This window comes from Nilaparvata lugens, chromosome 8, assembly GCF_014356525.2.
Source record: "Nilaparvata lugens isolate BPH chromosome 8, ASM1435652v1, whole genome shotgun sequence".
Classification (NCBI taxonomy): Eukaryota; Metazoa; Arthropoda; class Insecta; order Hemiptera; family Delphacidae; genus Nilaparvata; species Nilaparvata lugens.
This window is the reverse complement of record NC_052511.1, coordinates 24,097,329-24,117,748: the sequence shown is the minus strand read 5'-3', so window position 1 is coordinate 24,117,748 and position 20,420 is coordinate 24,097,329. Positions and strand designations below refer to the sequence as shown.

At 33.7% G+C, this 20,420-nt stretch overlaps 1 protein-coding gene across 1 annotated transcript in view; it reads left to right on the top strand.

The window, feature by feature from the left end:
- Positions 1-20,420, top strand: part of LOC111048487 (coronin-2B) — a 51,524-nt gene that overhangs the window by 7,438 nt on the left and 23,666 nt on the right.

Below are 20,420 nucleotides of genomic sequence, written 5' to 3'. Positions count from 1 at the left end.
ATTTTCACAAATAGGTCTTGGTAACTATAAAAGAGATCTGCACGGTGAGGATTTCAAAAGGGAAGTGCTGTCTTTTTTCTCTAAGCTTCTTGGCTAGACCTTGCTTCTCAGAATCTCGATGTAATAATTTGCATAAAAATTTGCCATTGGTAGAACGCTTGTGACGTAAACATGACGTCAGTGGCAAGCAGTAGAATACAATTCCTTTAATTACAATAATAATTTAATTTATGTAATTCTTGAAACTGCTTAATCTTCTGGACATAGTTCCTCTCATACAATGTACATGTGCTAGCGTAAATGATAAGGCAGGGTTGTTGTCTGATAATAGATTAACATGTGTTGCTTTCAAACGATCACCTTCTTGGTGCTATTTCTATGCACTATGATTGGCTTAGGCTGGCCAAAGAGATTTAATTACCATGTGGTTCGGTTGAATTAAATCATTAATAAATTAATATTCTTGTACAATTTTTGTTAGGTTTGAGACTGTTATAATTAATTTCTGCCGTTTTATCAATAATATAATTTCATGCTATGACCTATTTAGTTACAATAAGACCTGACATATAATATAATTTCTTAAATAATAAATAATTTCAACGATAATACATACATTTTATTTTTTTATTATTTGAAATTCTTGGTCCTTTATGGATAGTTTTGATTTTTAGAGATGGTATTGTATCTTACGTGAAGCCAGCGTGACATTTGACAATACTTTGAATCAGTCAGCTGCGTTCGAACTGTTTTAAAAACATCTGATCGATAGTAAACAAAGTGTAACCTCAAAATCAGTGAGCGATTCATAAATAATTTGTGCTTTATTTGCAAAATAATTATAATTTTATTGAATAATTTTCCTAGAAAAATATTTAGTACAGAACGGTACTCTTATCAAATATACAGTTATTGATAAGTAAGCTTTATCGCTCGGTCGCTAACTATTCCTTTAGCAAATTCTTTCATTTCAAAAGGTAATCACAATTTTTTCTCTCTTTTCATGAGATCTATTTGAAAGATTCATCACATTGTACAACATAATCATTAGAGTATGCAATATACAATTACCTACAAATAGACATTGATTGTATAAATATAAAGAAAAATAAAATATCACTTGAAAATGGCATCAATGTTGAAACATGTGATAAAATAATTCAAAAAGGGTACTCAGATTTTTATTTTTCTTTCTATTTATATTACAAGTAGCCCCATACAGAAAATAGATAATAAATTGATTGTAACTTGCACAACAATAATTATCAATGTAATATTCGGCACTGCCAACATAATATTCCTTGTGTGTTGAGTTGGTTAACTTGATCTGCTTCAATTCTAGTCAAGTAGTAAAAAGAGATATACAAATTAAATTAAATAGAACACTAGAGTGGTTAAAAATTGAATAAAAGACTCGATTAACTAGATAATGGGGAAAAAGAAAAAGGATGAAGATAATACAAAAAATAAAAAGATGAAGCAGAAGAAGAAGGAGGGCCGCTATGAGAAGAAAAAAATGGAAGAGGACCTAAAATAAAAGGTATTATCAAAAGATAGGTTAAACAAGAAGCATGTTACATTTTTTAACATTGACTAGAAATTGCATAAAAAATGTAAATGAAGGAAAACCATAATAAGAGTTGAAAGTTGGAACGAGGAAGATTGATTGATTGATTGATTGAGTACTTTATTTATGTAGATTACAATATATACTGGCTTATACACTTATATACAATAGCTTACAATACAGCAAAATTATAGATGAATTTACATAATATAGACTAAGAAAATAATTATTGAACTGTTTATGATATGAAAAAGCAGTTTGTAATATAATAACTATAGATAATAATCATATTGTTATGCATCTACATAAATTGGCGGAGCTTTGGACATATCAATGTCCATTCTTCGGAAAGAATATTAAAAATATCCTCCCCACTAACTCTCTACCATAAGAAGATAAGAGAGTAGAAGAAGAATTTTAAGAGAAATTAGAATAAATAAGTGGTGGTAGAAGTGATGAAACATCAGTTTTGTTTACATCTTTTAAGCTGCATTTACACCAAAGTTAGTAACAAAATGTTTAACTTTTCATGATTGTGTATGATAAGTTACGTTCAATGTAATAAAATCTATAAGGACGGAAAACTAAACATTTTGTTTATAACTTTGGTGTAAATGCAGCTTAACATTGCTTACATGTATAAATCCCAACCTTGAATAAAATAAAAGTAAAGGAATGTAGTTGGCCGATATCCAAGCCAATAAATTCCTATATCAGTTGTGATTACAAAGTGTCTTTGCTTCCCAAATAATAGCTTAGACTTTTAGTTTATTTTTTGATAAGTGTAAATAGCAACTGACCAAGACTAAACAACCGAATTTGCATTCACATAAAGCATCACAACAAGATTCATCGAGTATATAGACTTTAATGAATTTATGCTATTTTACCACAGTTATCAATCAATTGTTACTATTCACTTGGAATTTATTCGTTTATTAGAAAGTTACAGCAGAGAGAAGTTAGTACTTCTTCCCTTATGTCTGGTTACAGTATGTGAGGGCACCAGGGGACCAGGGTGACCCCATTATTGCCTTCATGGCACAAAATATTATTCAATGCAAAATCAAATTTCAAGCTTGAAACTGAATAAAATATCAATACTATAATTGAATGTTGAACAAAAAATAATCAAATTGTTTATTCACTAAAATAAGTCAAATGTGCACTCACAATATTTAGAATGCTTTTGTTCACTGGATAAAAAATGTTGGTGTTCTCTTCTATGATATGTGAGATTGCATTTCAAAACATTGACGATTGTTGTGGGAAGTGACCTGATATTTCCGAGTGATGATGATTACGTCATGTGTGAATAAATTACTGACTGTTCAAGGTGAATTATGATGTCACCTCATCATTAATCAAAGCTGGTTTTTATAGGAAGATTCACTTTCAACTGTCAGCATTTTCTATTAATATAACAATAATGCTTCTCATTCTATCAATGCTTACAGTTTAAAGTGAATCTCACTACAGTGTTGTAATAACTCAGTATGGCATATTTGATAGAGACTCAGGAATACTGGAATACGAATACCAGAGTCCACTCGAATACTTACTAGACTTACTAGTTTTGACCTTAGGAATAGATAGGCTATCTTAAGAATTGATAACACATTATTTGATATATATTTCTGTATGAGTCCAATCATTAGTCATCCATCCACTAGATATAATGTCAATATTGATGTATGATAATATTGACAGACACAATAATATCATATCAGTCTGTATGAGTTTCCAATGTGAGTTAGAGATAGTTATCAATGATAGATACATTTCTCGGTGGCTCGAAACCCACCTAGAAATGTGATTCATTCATTTCTCAGCCTTTCGTTACCTCGCACAAGTCTATGTCTCATTTGGGCATCATTCTCAGCTAAACAAATAAACCAAATAGGTACTAGACTTCAGTAGATGGACCTTGTAACGTTATTGTTCTTTGTCAATATTAGGCTACATTAATCATGATTCCTTAACTAGTACTATCTGTGATTCAAATAATCACACGATTTTTCTCTATTCTAGAAGAAGCTTTCATTAATTCAGCATTAGTACTTAACTTGGATTATTATTCATAAACTCGACATACATTCCTCGGATTATCACCTTTATTTCCAAATCTTGTCTCATAATTTCTCTTATTTAAAGCTATTTTATGCAGGTAATCTATTCCATAATCGTAATGCATATACGGTTTCACCTGAAAAAAACTTATGTTGGTTTCCTTTTCTACTTCATTTTTGCTTTCCTTGGAGAGTAAGCACGCACTGGTTCCACAGAGTAAATGGAAATAGTTTTCATTGCATCAACTCTCAGCTTTCCTATTATGAAAATTGCATAAATTCTTGGCTTTTCTTTCATGGAAATTGTGTGGAATCATAGCGTGTTGAAATTCTGATTTCTGGTCAGTTCCCATTCTTATTCGTGTTGTACTTCCTTTGGTCATGTGTTGTGTAAGTTGTGTGCAATATGGTTTCTCTTCTGGTGAGTTTATACATTTTCAATTAGTTTTACTCGCATAATACGTCACTAGCTCAGACATGAACAGTATCGCTAACTTATATCAAATATTGAGAAAATATTTATTAGTTGATGGTATTTACAAGTATTTTGGTCATTTACTTAATGTACGTTCATATAGACTTCATTAACCTAATTTCTGTGTTAGAAACCTAGTATGGGAACTGGTGCAACATTATAGTAGAAGTCTAATTGTAATTGCAGTCTATTGTGACAACAGTGTTCCATTGAATAGACGAATAGACTGATATATCTGTGAGAAGTGTACCAGTGATAATTGTAGCCAGTGAAAGGAGACGGAAAATTAATTGAAGAGGAGTTGATGAAAAATAAGTTTTGGAAAGAAGTTTGAAGATATCGTGGAAAACGTAATTGAAGAACTTGTAGAGAAAGAAGGAGATGTATGATAAGAAAACTGGGATTGTATTTTATATGCATTACGATTATGGAATAGATTACCTGCATAAAATAGCTTTAAATAAGAAAAAGAGACAAGATTTGGAAATAAAGGTGATAATCCGAGGAATGTATGTCCAATTTATGAATAATAATCCAAGTCAAGTACTAATGCTGAATTAATGAAAGCTTCTACTAGAATAGAGAAAAATCGTGTGATTATTTGAATCACAGATAGTACTAGTTAGGAAGAAATAATACTTATAAGACCGACGAGAAAAACTCTTCCAGGGCTGTTTCCTGAAAAATGACTATTTGACGACTAAAACTATCTGAAAAATGACTATTTGACGACTAAAACTACCTGAGAAATGACTATTTGACGACTAAAACTACCTGAAACATGACTATTTGACGACTAAAACTATCTGAAAAATGACTATTTGACGACTAAAACTACCTGAGAAATGACTATTTGACGACTAAAACTACCTGAAACATGACTATTTGACGACTAAAACTATCTGAAAAATGACTATTTGATGACTAAAAGTACCTGAAAATGTCTATTTGACGACTAAAACTAAATTTGATACACTACAAAGTTTTGACATAGCCTATCATCAGTGATACAAAGCACATAGATTTCAAAGGAAAGCTTGCACATATTCACACATCATAGAACTACAGTGAGATTCATTTTGAACTACGAGAATTCATCATGAATAACACCAACGCTACCCATCCAACCAATGTTGGCAGTGAATCTCATGATAGTGTAGTTTTCTCTTTTTCACTAGGTACTATCAACGCCCCATCTAATTAGGTAGATGGAGAAAAGCCTGCTTACTAAGTACTATAGTAGTAGGCTATAGTGATAGCCTATACTAGTATTATGTAGTAATAGAAGTGAAGATTTCATTTTCAAACCGACATTAACATACAATCATTGCTCGTTGCTAGTTGTGGGAAGTAGGTGTGACTTACTACAAAGAGAAGCACTTGCGCTAAAATATCACTATCACTAGATTTAGATTGTGAACTGTAATTTACACTACAATTCATTTATCCCATATTCTTCATTGTCTGATTCCGTATACAGTATGTTCTGTTTTCCTTTAGATTTTTTGCTTCTCTTCAGCATTATTCTCATTGATAGCATGAAAATGAAATGGACATAACCTATGTATAATATTGGGACAATTTGAAACTAAATTAGGAAATTGAAGAAGTTTTGGGCAAAAGCCTGTTTTTTCTTTTCCGATCATTGTATTGTTTAAGCTAACCTAATAAATGAATAAAACACATCCTGTTGGCTCGGGATCCACCTACAACAGTAGCTTCATTCATCCCTTCCCCAACTCACGCACAAGTCTTGGGCTCTTTTGAGAATCATACTCAGCAATAAAATCATCTAAATTTAGTTTTAGTCATCAAATAGTCATGTTTCAGGTAGTTATAGTCGTCAAATAGTCATTTCTCAGGTAGTTTTAGTCGTCAAATAGTAATTTTTCAGATAGTTTTAGTCGTCAAATAGTCATTTTTCAGGAAACAGCCCCGAAAGAGTTTTTCTTGTCGGTCTTATAAGTATTTTGGGGCGCTGAATACTGATCTGAAATTTGCTGACACGCCAGAAGAGGGCTTCCCCCTAAAACCCTCAAATGTTGGGAATTCTCGATTTTTTCCATTTTATTTCGAGAATCTTCGGTTTTTCAAGAAAACGCATTCTCTACAAAATTGAGGAAAATCAAATTTCTAATAGATTGTGTAAAGTCACGCAGGATTCTACGATTTCTAGTTTTGAAGCTACAAATTTTCAAAAAGTGGTATTTTTCAAGGTTTTGTTAAATTCTGGAATCTATACAACTTGGAGTATTGAATAATGATGAAAAATCACATATCACGTGAAAGTGCAATTAATTATGAACAAGATTCCTCAGAAATATTGTAATCTATATATATAAAAGCGAAATGGCACTCACTCCCTCACTCACTCACTCACTCACTCACTCGCATAACTAAAAATCTACCGGACCAAAAACGTTCAAATTTGGTAGGTATGTTCAGTTGGCCCTTTAGAGGCGCACTAAGAAATCTTTTGGCAATATTCCAACTCTAAGGGTTGTTTTTAAGGGTTTAAAGTTCGTCTTTTAGCATGTATATTCTTCTTCTCCCAATCTCTTAATTATAATTGAAATTCCATATCATATGTTACTATAGAACTATAATCTAGATAGAGTACCTCTTCGAAACAGTTGTTAACTGGCAACTAAATTAATAATTTTGTCAGGTTGGCATTAAGTTGAGTTGACTTTGTTAGGTTGGCACCAAGTTGAAGATTTAAATGCATTTATCGCGGAAAAATAATTGATTGGGCACTGCTACTTCAATCCTGGGAATATTATATTACTAGCCGTCATGCTCGCTTCGCTCGCCATATCCGTTTAGCCAGACGTTTAGTCTGAACCCCCGACTGGATTGTCCTAACATATGATAAAAATGCTCAAATGAAAAATGCAGGCGAGCGAAGCGAGCCTGCTGATCTCATTCTTGGACGATCCAGTCGGGGGTCCAGGGGCGGAGCCCCCTGGCTAGACGGATATGGCGAGCGAAGCGAGCCTGACGGCTAGTTTATTATAGAGGGGAGGGGGAATATTAGCAAAAATATAAAACCATGTCTTAATAAAAATATTGTTGAACACATGTCCTAATACAAATTTGTATTTATCCGAATTACAAATTTCTCATTGTAATAACTTTTCAAGTCCTTCCTAACCAATCAAATCAATATCTTGGATAAAATTTGATTGTTGACTATTGCATTAGAAATACGGTTGATTGTAGTATAGAAAATTAGAACGTGGCCTCTTGTTCATGGAAGGAGTGAAACACTACATGACCATTGATTGTCGACTGATATTATTCGATTGTTTGAATAGTCGATGAGTTGACAATCGATTTAGGCCAATTGGGTGAAATTGTAATAAGGTTAGGTTTATTGAGTTTTCTGTTTTGGATGCTAGCCCAGATTAAATGGAATGCCCGCTCTGATTGGCTGCTGATAAAACGTTTTTATTTCTCTTTTAGAAGCTCCACAGCTAATCTCCCTAGTTGATCTTACTGTACCTACTTTTCATATCCATCTTCTGATTTTCTTCGTATTCTTCTCTGTTTAATTTCTGCTCTTCAACTTCCAAGTTTGCCCCGTCTCCTTCTCTCCTGTTCATCGTTTCCCTTCTTTTCACCTCTCCTTTCCATTTTTATCTCTCGATTCCTCATGCTTTTCTCTGGTTTTTTCTTCTTTTTTTCTATTCCTCTTATACTCTGTTCTTCTTCTCCACTCGCATTCCATCATATCTTCATCTATCTCTCTACTTCTCTCCCGTTTTCTTTTCACATAGCTCTCACATTTATGTTCTGTATTCTTCCACCCTTCCTCTTCTAATCCGTAGTCTTTTTTCTTGGTTTTTCAAGTACAGTAGTCTTCCATTTTCGTAGGAGAGATGATGATAATGATTGTTTGAAATGAATGAAAATAATATTCGTCTAAAAAGACTGTTAAGTTTAGTTAAGTCGCCACTTTATTAAGGCTGTGCAAAGGCTAAAAATAAACTTTCTACTGGTGATATTTTCAAAGTTTTTCGATTTGTATATCATCAAGCTATCAAATTGAGAAAGTTTTCTCAGGAAAACATTTTTTACCGATCATGACTTTTTGAGATATGAGCTCCTTAATTTTAAAATTTTGAGGCTAATCCTCTAAATCTCATGGATTTATCTCTTACCGAACTTGAAATGTTCTGTCCAAAATATTCAAACTTAGGCGCTCATATCTCAAATGTAGCGGAAAAAATGTTTTTCTGAAAAAACTTTTTCATTTTCATAGCTTGATGATATACAAATCGAAAAACTTTGAAAAATATTACCAGTAGAAAGTTTATTTTTAGCCTTTGCACAGCCTTAAAAAGACGAAATACTGGTTTCGGCTTTTACACCATTATCAATATCTGGTAAACTCTCTGGTAACTGATAAACTTCTTCACCAAACTATTTAACAACTGAAACTGGTATCTCGTTTTTAAACACATTTGTTACTGTCACAACTTCGACTCGCTTCATTCATTGCAATACTATACCAGAATACCAAGCATTATACCACAATATCCCCTGCACTACAACACAAATAGACCTATAATAGTTCCAATAGTTATACAATAGTTTACTTTTACTTACTCGCTAAATTATTTTGTGTAGACTTTACGGTATTTGCCTAGTCTCTATTCAAATTGCTATTGCACATAACACATTCTACGATAATTATTGCAAATTACTTGAAACCTAGCGAATGTTACTCATCAGACCATATAGATGCGATAGTATCTTGGTTTTGCTGTGATGCTTTGGTGCTTCCATACAGTGAGATTCACTTTCAACCGTCAGCATAAGTTGGATGGGAAGCATTGGTGCCAGAAATGCTCACTGTTTAAAATCTCTAGAGTTTTAGAGCTATATACTGAACTTAGTATCTTTACTGTGTGATACAGTTACTGAGATATATAGTTGGTTTCCCTATCTACGAACTAGGTAATGCCTCGATGCTCCTGTATAGTGCACTGTGAGATTCACTTCAGCCTGTCAGCATTCCTCGTAGATACCATCAATTTATACCATCCAGTCAATTCTGACATTTTTATGTGAATCTCACTACAGTTCTATATAGTTGGTTGGTTTTCCTATCTTCTGTGAACTATAGTCAGATCAACTTTAAACCGTCAGCATTCCTTATAAATAACAATAGTGCTTCCTGTTCGAGCAATCCTGACAGTTTGAAGTGAATTTTTGTAAACTAGTCGCAGATAGTTTTCACCGGGCTTAGTGCTTTCGCTTGTCAATCCCAACAGAGGCATCGTCAGTATGCCGTTGACTGTCCTACGCAGAGGACGAAGGGGTGTCAACTCGGTCTTATTTCATTAGTGTTTGTGGCGTGGTTTGAGCTGTTAACAATCGGAGCTTCCACATCTATGTACATCCAGTTTTGTGAATTTTAGATTTTGAGAATTTTAGAATTTTATATGCACTTCGTTTAAAAAACATGTGTTAGTCTCTGGACTTTCTAGACTTTGTGTTAATCTCTGGACTTGAACGGTTATCAGTCCATGAAGAAGTGTTATTTTCGGAACTTTTCAAATTAAATGTCGATACTTAGTATTTATATGAACTTTTAAGCTGCTTGAAATTTGTTCATAAGCTAGTGATAGTTCTTGAAATTTTCAAAGTTTGCTCCTATTTGACAGTCTTAATTGAAGAAGTTTTCTTTTTTCATGAACCTCGTATGTGATTCAATGATATTCTCTTCACTTTTCAAGATCAATTTTTGGTTTTAAAAATTAGTGTCGGTTTGGCTGTCATTAGTTTCGTCGTATGTGGCTGGATTTATTTTCATTCCAAACTTGGATTTTGTGATTAGATAATTGGATAGTATTTGAGTTATTCCAGTTGATTGTAGTCAACTGTCTTCTGTGAACGAGAAGTTGGGTGAATACGGTATGTTTTTCCCTGCATTATTTTTTAATTGTTCTAACATCTTTTAATGGTTGATTTATATTACATCTCATATTGAATTTCTTTCCGATGTACGGTACAGTAATCCCTTTGATCAGTATCATTTTAGCACATTTATATCAGTCGTTCTCTATAGAGTGGGAGATTTTGTATGACCCATGTTTTCATAATTAAAATCTACTATTGAAGGTTTCAGGAAGAGATAGGGTGTTTGGGATCACCACTCCATGAAAAATGTTGACAAGATCTTAAAATCGATCAATATTGATGTTTATTTAGTGAATCCCCTCTCTTTATTATATAATTAATCGCTCGCAAGGTAGACTTAGAGAATTCAAAATATGAATATCTTTGAAGCTTGTTTGAATTTGACAACGTTTCAAGTTGTTTTTGTAAGTTCTCTACAATCATTGCCACTTTCATACATATAATAACTGTAATAAAATTTGGCGCATTAGTCTGTTTGTATCTACAGCTCGGCGAAAAACACGAAATACTTGTCACTTTCAATCGAGCTTAGCAGCCTTTTAATTTGACTTTACTCGTTCATTAGCAGGGCACTTTATCATTGACTGCAATAAATTTAGACGGCAGCTACTTTAGAATCGTTCAATATTCAGCCGTAAAGTTCAACGCGAGTTTATCAGTTCGGTTTGACATTATCTTTCGAGTGTTATTCGGCCTTTTTTATAATTTCCTCTGTTGTTACTGTGTTGTGTTCAGCAGTTGAAGTGTGCTAGTGATCATTGCTCTCCAAATTGGATATTTGAATCGTTATAGGTGTTTTTATGTTAAAGGTAGGAGATCTCTAATTATTAATATTGATCAATCTAGGCTAAAAATCTTATTCTATGAAAATATTAAAGCCATTGGTTTTTTATGACGTCTAGTGAATTGAAAGTAACTCCTCCTTTTTCAAAGTAACACAAGTTGCTTGATCATCCAATTGAATTTAACTATCTTTAAGTTTTAATAATCTCAATCGACGGAAGCAATGCCAAGAGAATTGATTAAGCGCTCATGATATCAATGCTTTTTATACATTCTACTGTGGTTGAATTTAACTTGCCTTAAATGTTAGTTCGAATTGGGTCTGAAAATATAAAAACTACAAATTTTGAAATCATAAGGATTAGAAACTGAATTAACATAGAATATTGTTGCATAATAATATATTCCACTTAATTTACAATAATAAAAAGTTTGAGAAATATTGAGTTTTTCTACAAGATTTGATGCTAGAAAACAATGCTAACTTATTCATTATATTATTGTACTAATGTAACAATGAAAGCTTTTAATGCTTCCATTTATAAATTTCTTTCGTCTCATACTTTTTGAGGAAAAAAGAACTCGTAAATTTTTATAATTCTTTGAATTTTATCCTACTCTGGTAATCAGCCGTAGGGCCTAGCCCTAGATGCAACATGAGTCAGAAACAAACAAAACCATAGCATTTTGCGTTTGGCTGTTTGCCCTTTTAATAAAGCAGATTGGCCAACAAAATAACTAATATGGGCTTCACTACATACTGTCAGCATTCCTTATAAATAGCATCGTTGCTTCCCATACAACAAATGCTGAAAACTTGAAGGAATAGATGAGAGACGATCGTTGCCCTATTAAATAGCCGGGTGACATTTGGGAAAGGGCTCTAACCCGGTGATAAAGTTTAGAGAGTATGACAGACTGGCCTCCACCCCTCAACTACAAACAACCCTTTTTTGATTGCATGACAATCTCTTATTTTTGTCGTCTTTGTTTCTATTTCTTCTTCTTCTTCTTCTTCTTCTTCTTCTCTTCTTCTTCTTCTTCTTCTTCTTCTTCTTCACTTTCTTCTTTCTTTGTACAAGCTCTTCCTACTACATCTTCTTCTGCCTTTTCATGATCTAGCGATTTTTAAATCTATCATCACTTCGTATTTTAGGTTTGGTTTATCAATATTATGTGGCACAAGAAATTTATTTATACTACTGTAGGCCAACTGTTGTTTTATTTGAGAAATCTCACTTTTTGTACTAAAAGTACATTTTTCATTTTGTAGTTTACATTGATATTGAAAAGTTGCATATTTATCACTCCAATAATTTATTATCAATGCAATGTCAAATGTCAACCATGCTTCAGATTACAAGAAAAAATATGAATCACTGCAATATTTCGCCTACATCCTATCAAATCGTTATCTATCTCGTGCATTCTCATAAAGTTGTCGCACAGTACTCAAACTGTGTTATTCTTATCTTATGTTTTCTAGTAACTTGAAGTTTGTCATTTATCGGATAAGAACTTTCTTCAAACTATGAAATATTTTACTAATACAGTCAAACAACTTCCATAATTTCCAATGAGATAAAATAGGACGAATACCAAAGAGACGGTCCTATTTCAAGATTCTATACAGAAGTCCTTTTACTACATCTTTCTGAAACTAGAATGTAATTTCTCTTCTATAGTAATATTATCTATCCCCAGTACTTTATTCTAGTTCATCTACTCTTTACTTGTCTGGCTATTGTACTTCTTCTCCTTTACCGAGCCTTAAAGTCCTTTACCTTCACCACTGTATTCAACTACAACTTCAATCAGCTGCTTCTGCTGCTCTACTTCCCTTCTTCTTCTCCTTCATCCTCTCTTTCTTCCCGATCTTCTTTTGTGTCTCACATTCTATTCACTGCGGCAGTCTGGCTGGCGTCTCCCTATTCCATTGAATAGTTCACGCATTTTAACGGCATAAAAGAATATTATTATTTTTGAAAATGCTTCTCCCCTTCTCTTCTCCTTCCTTTTCACATTTTTCTTCTGCTTTCCTCCCTCTTTTCACTCCTCACCTTTCCATCCGCTCCTTTCTATGCTCTTCTCTCCTTTTCTTCTCTTTCATTCTAATTCCAACCCTCTTTATCACCTATAGCTGACGTGAATGAGAGCTTTGACCTTTCCCAAGGAAATCGATGTAGAACAAACCTTCCTGTCACTCACTGCCCTTTTCTTCTTTCTCTCTATTTATCTCTCTCTCTCTCTCACTCTATCGCTCTCACACTCTATCGCTCTCTCACTCTCACTTGCTATCGTCCCCCGAAAATCGGTTATTTTACTGATTTTGAAAATGCATTGCTTCCTCTTATGCCATCTTATAACCGTGTCCTTGTCATGGGTGATATGAACACTGACCTCAACATGACTAATCGCAACTTTGACTATTATCAGGTCACTAACATATTTCAGTGCCTCAACTTGACTATTGTACCACTTGATCCAACTCACCATACAAATGAATCTGACACTTTCATTGATTCTCTCATAGTTAGTGATCCCATCGAGGTTGTTCAAACAGGACAAATATCAGTCCCAGCTATTTCTGGACATGACCTGATTTACTGTGTGCTCTCTCATAATCCACCAAAACCAGCACTGAAATTCATTACTTTTAGAGACTTTAAAAATTTCAATGAAACCTCTTTTTTGACTGATGTAGCTCAGACTCCATGGCATCACATTGAAGCCTTAACTTCAGTTGATGAAATGGTAGAGACTTTTGAGAATTGGACTCTTAACTTATATGACAAACGCCTTATGTTACTCGGAGAATAAATAAAAAACGACGTGTACCGTGGATGACTGACGACATACTGAAAATGATGGGTAGAAGAGACAAAGCTCACCGGAAATTCAGGAAGACATTCGACTTGGACAGTCTAATTGAGTATAGGAGCCTTAGAAATAAAGTAAAACAACAATTACGTAACTCAAAGATCAGGTATCTGAATTCATTCAGACTGAAAACAAACAAGACTCTTCCTCACTATGGCGTGGTATCAAAGAATTCGGTCTTGGCAAACATAAATCCCAAATCCAAATTGACTTACCTCTAGACGATATAAACAATCATTCCATTTCACATTCAAATCAGCGTGATGAGTCAGCAATAAGAAATCTTTACAATGACCTTAATGATCAAGTAACAAACCTCAACATAGCATTAGAAGATCAATTCCACTTCCATCCAATTTCAGAATTAGAAGCTTTCAAAGCAATCCAGCATATTCATAGCAATGCCACTGGGGCTGACAAGACAATCAAATTAATCAAGAAAATGCTCTTTGCTGTTCTACCAACTATCACATTCATTTTCAATAATTCTCTTGAGAATGGATCTTTTCCTGAAAGTTGGAAGGCTGCTCTAGTTCGTCCTTTGAATAAAGTTCCATCTCCAAATAGAGTTGAAGACCTATCAGTATTTTATCCGCACTATCAAAAGTACTTGAAAGACTTGTACATGCACAAGTTACGAGTTCCTTGAGCAGAAAAAAAGCTTCATAACTTTCAGTCTGGTTTTCGTAAATCTCATTCAACAGAAACTGCTCTTCTACGTGTCACTGATGATATTAGGTTGGCAATGGATCAAAAGAAATGTACAATATTACAATATTGACTCTGACTTTTCCAAAGCATTTGATACTGTTGATCACAAAGTTCTTCTGAAAAAATTAGCTATTCTTGGTTTTAGTCATCAATCTATAGTTTGGTTTAATTCATATCTCACAGATAGGAAACAATGTGTCTCTCTTGAAGAGAACAGGTCGAATTGGTTAAATGTTTCACATGGTGTTCCTCAAGGTTCAATTTTAGGCCCTCTTCTTTTTACTCTGTATGCAAATGACCTTCAAATTTATGCAAGTTGTCTTATCACTAAACTAAATGAAACCGTGCAAAAAATGAATCAAGACATAAGTTTGATAGTGGAATGGACAAGACGAAACGGCCTACTACTCAACCCAACCAAAACACAACCCATAATTATTGGTTACTCACGTTTAGTGAACAATATCGACTTCAACTCGATACGTAAAATAACTGTTGATGGTAATGTGATTCCCTACTGCAACTCAGTGAAAAACCTAGGCATCATTATAGATAAAAACCTCGACTGGTCAGAACAAGTCAATAAAAACTGTAGAAAGGTTCGTTCTCTCAGCAATGCATTCACTTAAAAAATTACAAGATGTCCTTCCTAGAAGTATACTATTATTACTGGTCCAATCTCTTATTTTTCCACATTTCATGTACTGCAACTCTGTCCTCAATGACATGCAAGTTACACTCAATGATAAAATGCAGCGCTGCTAAAATTATTGTCTACGTTTTGTTTATTCTCTTGAACGCCATGAACATATCACCCCAGCACACATTGCTAGTTCTACCCTGAAGCTTCCGATCAGAGACGTTTCAGAATAATCAAACTTGTAAGAGATACTTTAAAATATGGCAATCCTAATTATTTTAAAATGATTTTAAATTTGTTTCCGATGGTAGGAGGATAGATGCTTCCCATACTAGAACTGGTGCTAATACTCTTAGGATACCTAATCACCGAACTAATATCTATTCTAAATCGTTCCTTGTCAGTGTTTGTCGTGAATGGAATAAACTTCCCAACTCTATTAGATGCATTGAGAGCCGAGCGGGCTTTATCTGTTCGAGTTTGACAAGGGTTCAAAGTCCAGGCTGAGTATATATAGCTTGAAACGTAAGTCTCCACATTTCAAATTCAAATTTATTTCCACAAAGTAGGTACAAACATTTAACTATAAAACACAAATGCAATTCACCACAATCAATTCAAATAAATAACATTCCTTACTAAAAAATGATAAATCGAACAATAATAGTATTAATACTTCTATTCCTAACTAGTAATAGTTATAATGCACAATCAAACTGAATAGATTGAGGATTATCATCACATTATTATTCAATACTTCAAATAGCATAAGCTTGGTGGAAATCTACTGGCATAAGTGAGAACTTGTCCGCCAGTGGGAGTAGCGCCCCAATACTAAGAGAGGAAAAAATGAATGAAGAATAAAAATAAAATAAATGCTGCACTCCAGGATTTTTAAACATATGTAATTCTAATCATACGGATCCTTCAACAATATGTTAAAAAATATTTGGCAAGAGACCTTCAAAATGGACCTTCATTAGAACGAGCGTTAGTGAAGTTCTCACTTTTGACTTACTGAAGGCGTTTTCTACCTGTTTTTATGTTCGACAAGAACTTTAGAGAGAATTGATCAATCAGCTTCGAATTTTGAACAAGAATTCTTCAATTCTTTTACAGGTCAAGTTCGTTGGACAAAAAAATTGACTCACTCCTTCAGGATATAGAAACAAATTTACTATTGTTAAGGTTCAAGCCTGGTAGCGAGCCTGCCGGTTAGTTCTCAATAAACTACACTTGTACAAAAATCATAGTGGTCAAATTCCATTCAGTTTTTTCGAATGCTTTGCAGTATTGCACACCAATAACGTAAAAACTTTGTTCAAATTATTGCAGCTTTCAAGCAGCTTAGAAGTAATTTAGCAGAATCGTACTCCAGTCAAGAAATAAAATTAACACTTGAAATTAAACACAAAAATATAATTGACAGTTAACATAAATTGAAGTTCACTGGAATTCATATCAAGAAATTCGGCTTTAATCAATTCAACACAACTGGAGAATATTAACAGAAATCTATAATATTAATATTTCTCAATATTCATCATTCGGTCCTCAACATGTCGATTTTATTGAAGAAAACTAGAAAATAAGTAATAGCATGCATATTTATATATATTATCAGGGAGAACGAAAACGGCGCGCATGCAAAAGCTCTGTCAAGCTGTCAGAAGGGTGAATCAGTGAGGTACGAAGAGAGTGCACACTGCAATGACGCGCGCCCTCTTCGTACTCTCACGAAAATTATTTATGGCCAACCTTCAGCCAGGTAGGATGCGCGTCTTCTTCGTACTTTCTTTGGCAGGAAGCTCTCCCATTGGCTGATTATCAGATGATTGGGTTGATGTTCGGGGAATCAGCTGATAATCAGCCAATCGCAGAGCTTCCTGTCCTGCTGACTCGTCCGCCGCCAGTGCAAAAACTATGCAAAAACCGCTACGTATAGTCTGACCCAAAATCAGTAAGTTCTAACAAATGGTTCTAATAACTAATAAGCACTATAATACTACTATAGCTACTTTAGTATCACTATCACCATAGAGTAAAGATACCGTTAAATATACGGTACTTGTAGGTATTATTTGTATCTGGTATCACTCTATTGTAGCCTATATCATCAGTAGTTGTTTATCTTTCAATCTCTTCTATAGCTCAATGATTCATAAAATCATTGTTCCATATAGTCTATACCAGCAGTTCCCAACTGGTGGTCCGCGGGGCATGTTGTGGGGGTCCGCGACATATAAACCGAAAATTTAGGGAAAGTAATTTGAATTGAATAGAGATGCGAGGTTCGTATTTTTCTCATCGATACCAAGTATGCAGATTTGCTCACAGACTTTTCTTGGCTCTGCTTATCTAGCTGATGTTTTTGAACAATTGAATGGGCTGAATCAAAGTTTGCAGGGGAAAAATTTTGTCATTTTTAATGTGGAAGATAAAATTAGTGCTATGGTGAAAAAGTGCCGAATGTGGGCAGGTAGAAAACAAATCATTCACGAATTTCTCTACTTTGAATCAATAAATGGAGGCATGTGAGGAAAATTTACGTGATCAAATAAAGAGCAAAATAGCAGAACATTTACGCTGCTTAGCAATTAGTTTTAGGAAATATTTTCTTGAAACTGAACCAGATGATAATTTGGTTAAAAATCCCTTCTGCTGACAAGATATAGGTGAGATTCGCGGGCTCACGGAAAACGAACAAGATCAACTTGTAGATTTATCCAGCTTTAATGAAATTAAAAACCAATTTGATAGTAACTCGATGTTGGTAGACTTTTGGGCAACAGCACGAAAGAACTATAAAGATCTTGGAGAAAAGGCATTGAGGTTAATCCTTCCCTTTGCAACGACTTACCGTTGTGAACTAGCATTTTCATCAATGTGTTTTATGAAAAACAAGTTTAGAAATCGGCTCGATCAGATGAGCGGTCAGATTTTAGAGTGAAAGTGTCAAGTATGGAGCCTTATATCTCAGGAATCATGAACTTGAAGAAAAAATTCAACTCATCTCATTGAACAAATAGTGATAATTATTAGGAACAGTGGACCTAGTCTCCATTTCCGCAACTTATTTGAGCTGAGGTACAGTACAAGGATCGTATTCTCCATATCGAAACCAAGTTAGTGAAACAATTTCCGTACTGATTTTACAATAACAATAATTTTACCGTAATAATAACACGAAAATTATTGTGATAAATGCAAACAAAAAATTATAAATCTCAAGTTTTTTTTAATATTATTCTAACGTACCGTAATTTGAATAATAGAATAGAATGACTGCCTTTATTTTATACCTAGGAGGGCGAAGTAGGGCGCAGTCGGCCCTCTCCTACACTTAACCCTCCAATAATAATGATAATGATAATCAATGATTAAAAAACTACCTACATTTTTCTTGAAATGTCAACTTCTTCTCTTAATCGAATTGAGTTATGAACTTCCATGAATTTTCAACAGAGTCTGAAGCAATCGAAAATAATATTAAACTGGCTCTTCCTGATTGCACTATGAAATTTAAATATTCTGACAACCTATTTAAAAGATGATAGATACAAGGCATTTATAATATATATTTTTTCACTCTGTTATTTCATCAGATTAGCTGCTATACTTATTACTATTAACTATTAAGAGTGTGGGGGGTGGGGCTGGCGGTAGATGAAAATATTTTTATAACTGTGCATTTAAGAAGTAGTGGGGTCCGCATAAATATAATAAATGGATGAGGGGGTCCTTGGGAAAATTTTGTTGGGAACCCCTGGTCTATACCATTGTAATGTTTACAATGTCACAGTTTGTGTCTATTTTCAGATTCAGTTCAAATTGTCAGCATAAATTTTAAATAATACTAATGCCTCCCATTCAATAAAAGCTATTCATTAGGTTAGGTTATAGTCATATGTCGCGTATTCGTTCCCCAACACAGGGTGACAGTTATATCGATATGTTTAAACAGAATCTATTATTTGCTCATGTATGACTTTGATTTTAATCATTCAACAACGGAAAAGTCACAGAAGAAGTATTTATTATCCATGGAAAAATGTCGGTAAAAAGCCAGTCTGGAATGGGAATCGAACCCGAGACCATCAATATGTTAGTTGGGAGTTCTACAACTGTTGCTGAACCTAATCCACTTTTCTCTTATAGGCTACACTTGAAAAAGGCTTTTCCCACCCTACTTACTAGTTTCCCTCGCCATATCTCGATCGATGTTGCATTATTATTCGTCTCTCCTTGCTCTTATCAGCTGATTGACATGCAATCAGTCTGTCGCCTGTTGTTCAGTATTCTGATTTCAGTCACACTACACATTGTTGTTGTTTTTTTGTTGTTGCTGTGTTGTTAGGCGTCTGTCTGGCTGTGTCAATCGATTTCCCGGCCCTTAACTTGTTTGTGACAGGCAAAGTAGTAAAATTGGCACATTGTGCATTTTTTCTGGCTTTTCCGAGGTTTTCCCTCCATTTCTTCTTCGGCTACAAGTTTTTTGCTCCAGATAGTTATCCAGTTATCCTTATTTGGATGGTTTTCCTGAACCACAGATGAAGAATAGAAAAAGCTCTCATTTGCACTGAACCTAAACCGTGAATACTATAATTTTATATTAATAACACGTTTAGTAATAAACCTTTTTTAAAACTTATAAGAAAAAAATTCCGGTTATTCATTTGCCAATACATATTTATTTATTAATATTTATCGTAACACCTCCATACGGGGCTCTTATTCAGTTTATATTTACTGTCCCATACTCATAAATATTAAAATTTTTGATCCAGCTCTTTTCATTACCTATTTATACTTTCATGTTATTGATTGTTTGATACCACAGAACTTTTGCGAGAAAATGATAACGTTTTTTGGTTTCTCTTACTTATAATCATAGATTAAATAATCTTTGTTATAATGTACAGTTTGTTTGATATATTACTTGCTTTTTTGTTTATTTTTTATTATACTTTATTTGCCAAATCCATCAATCTCCTAAATTTCCTTACCTAATTGTGGAATTACAGTTTCAAACTTCTTATAACTAGTAAAATAGTAATTAATAACTAATATCTTTATTAATTTATCATTTTTTGCATTGAAAATGTTCATGTTTTGCATGACTTATTTTAATCATTTCTGTGTGTCTCCATCTATTTTTTTATGAAAATGCTTCTTTTAATAATAGTGCATCATTGCTTCAATATGCATCATCAATCTCAATCGTATTTCCTATTTCATATTTTATTATTTACAATTTTTTAGTATTACATGATTTTTTACAGTATTCCATATCCACTAATCTATAATTTAATTGAGGTTCCAGTATATTCAATCACCGTAGTTACATTTTCTCTTCATTAGATTTTT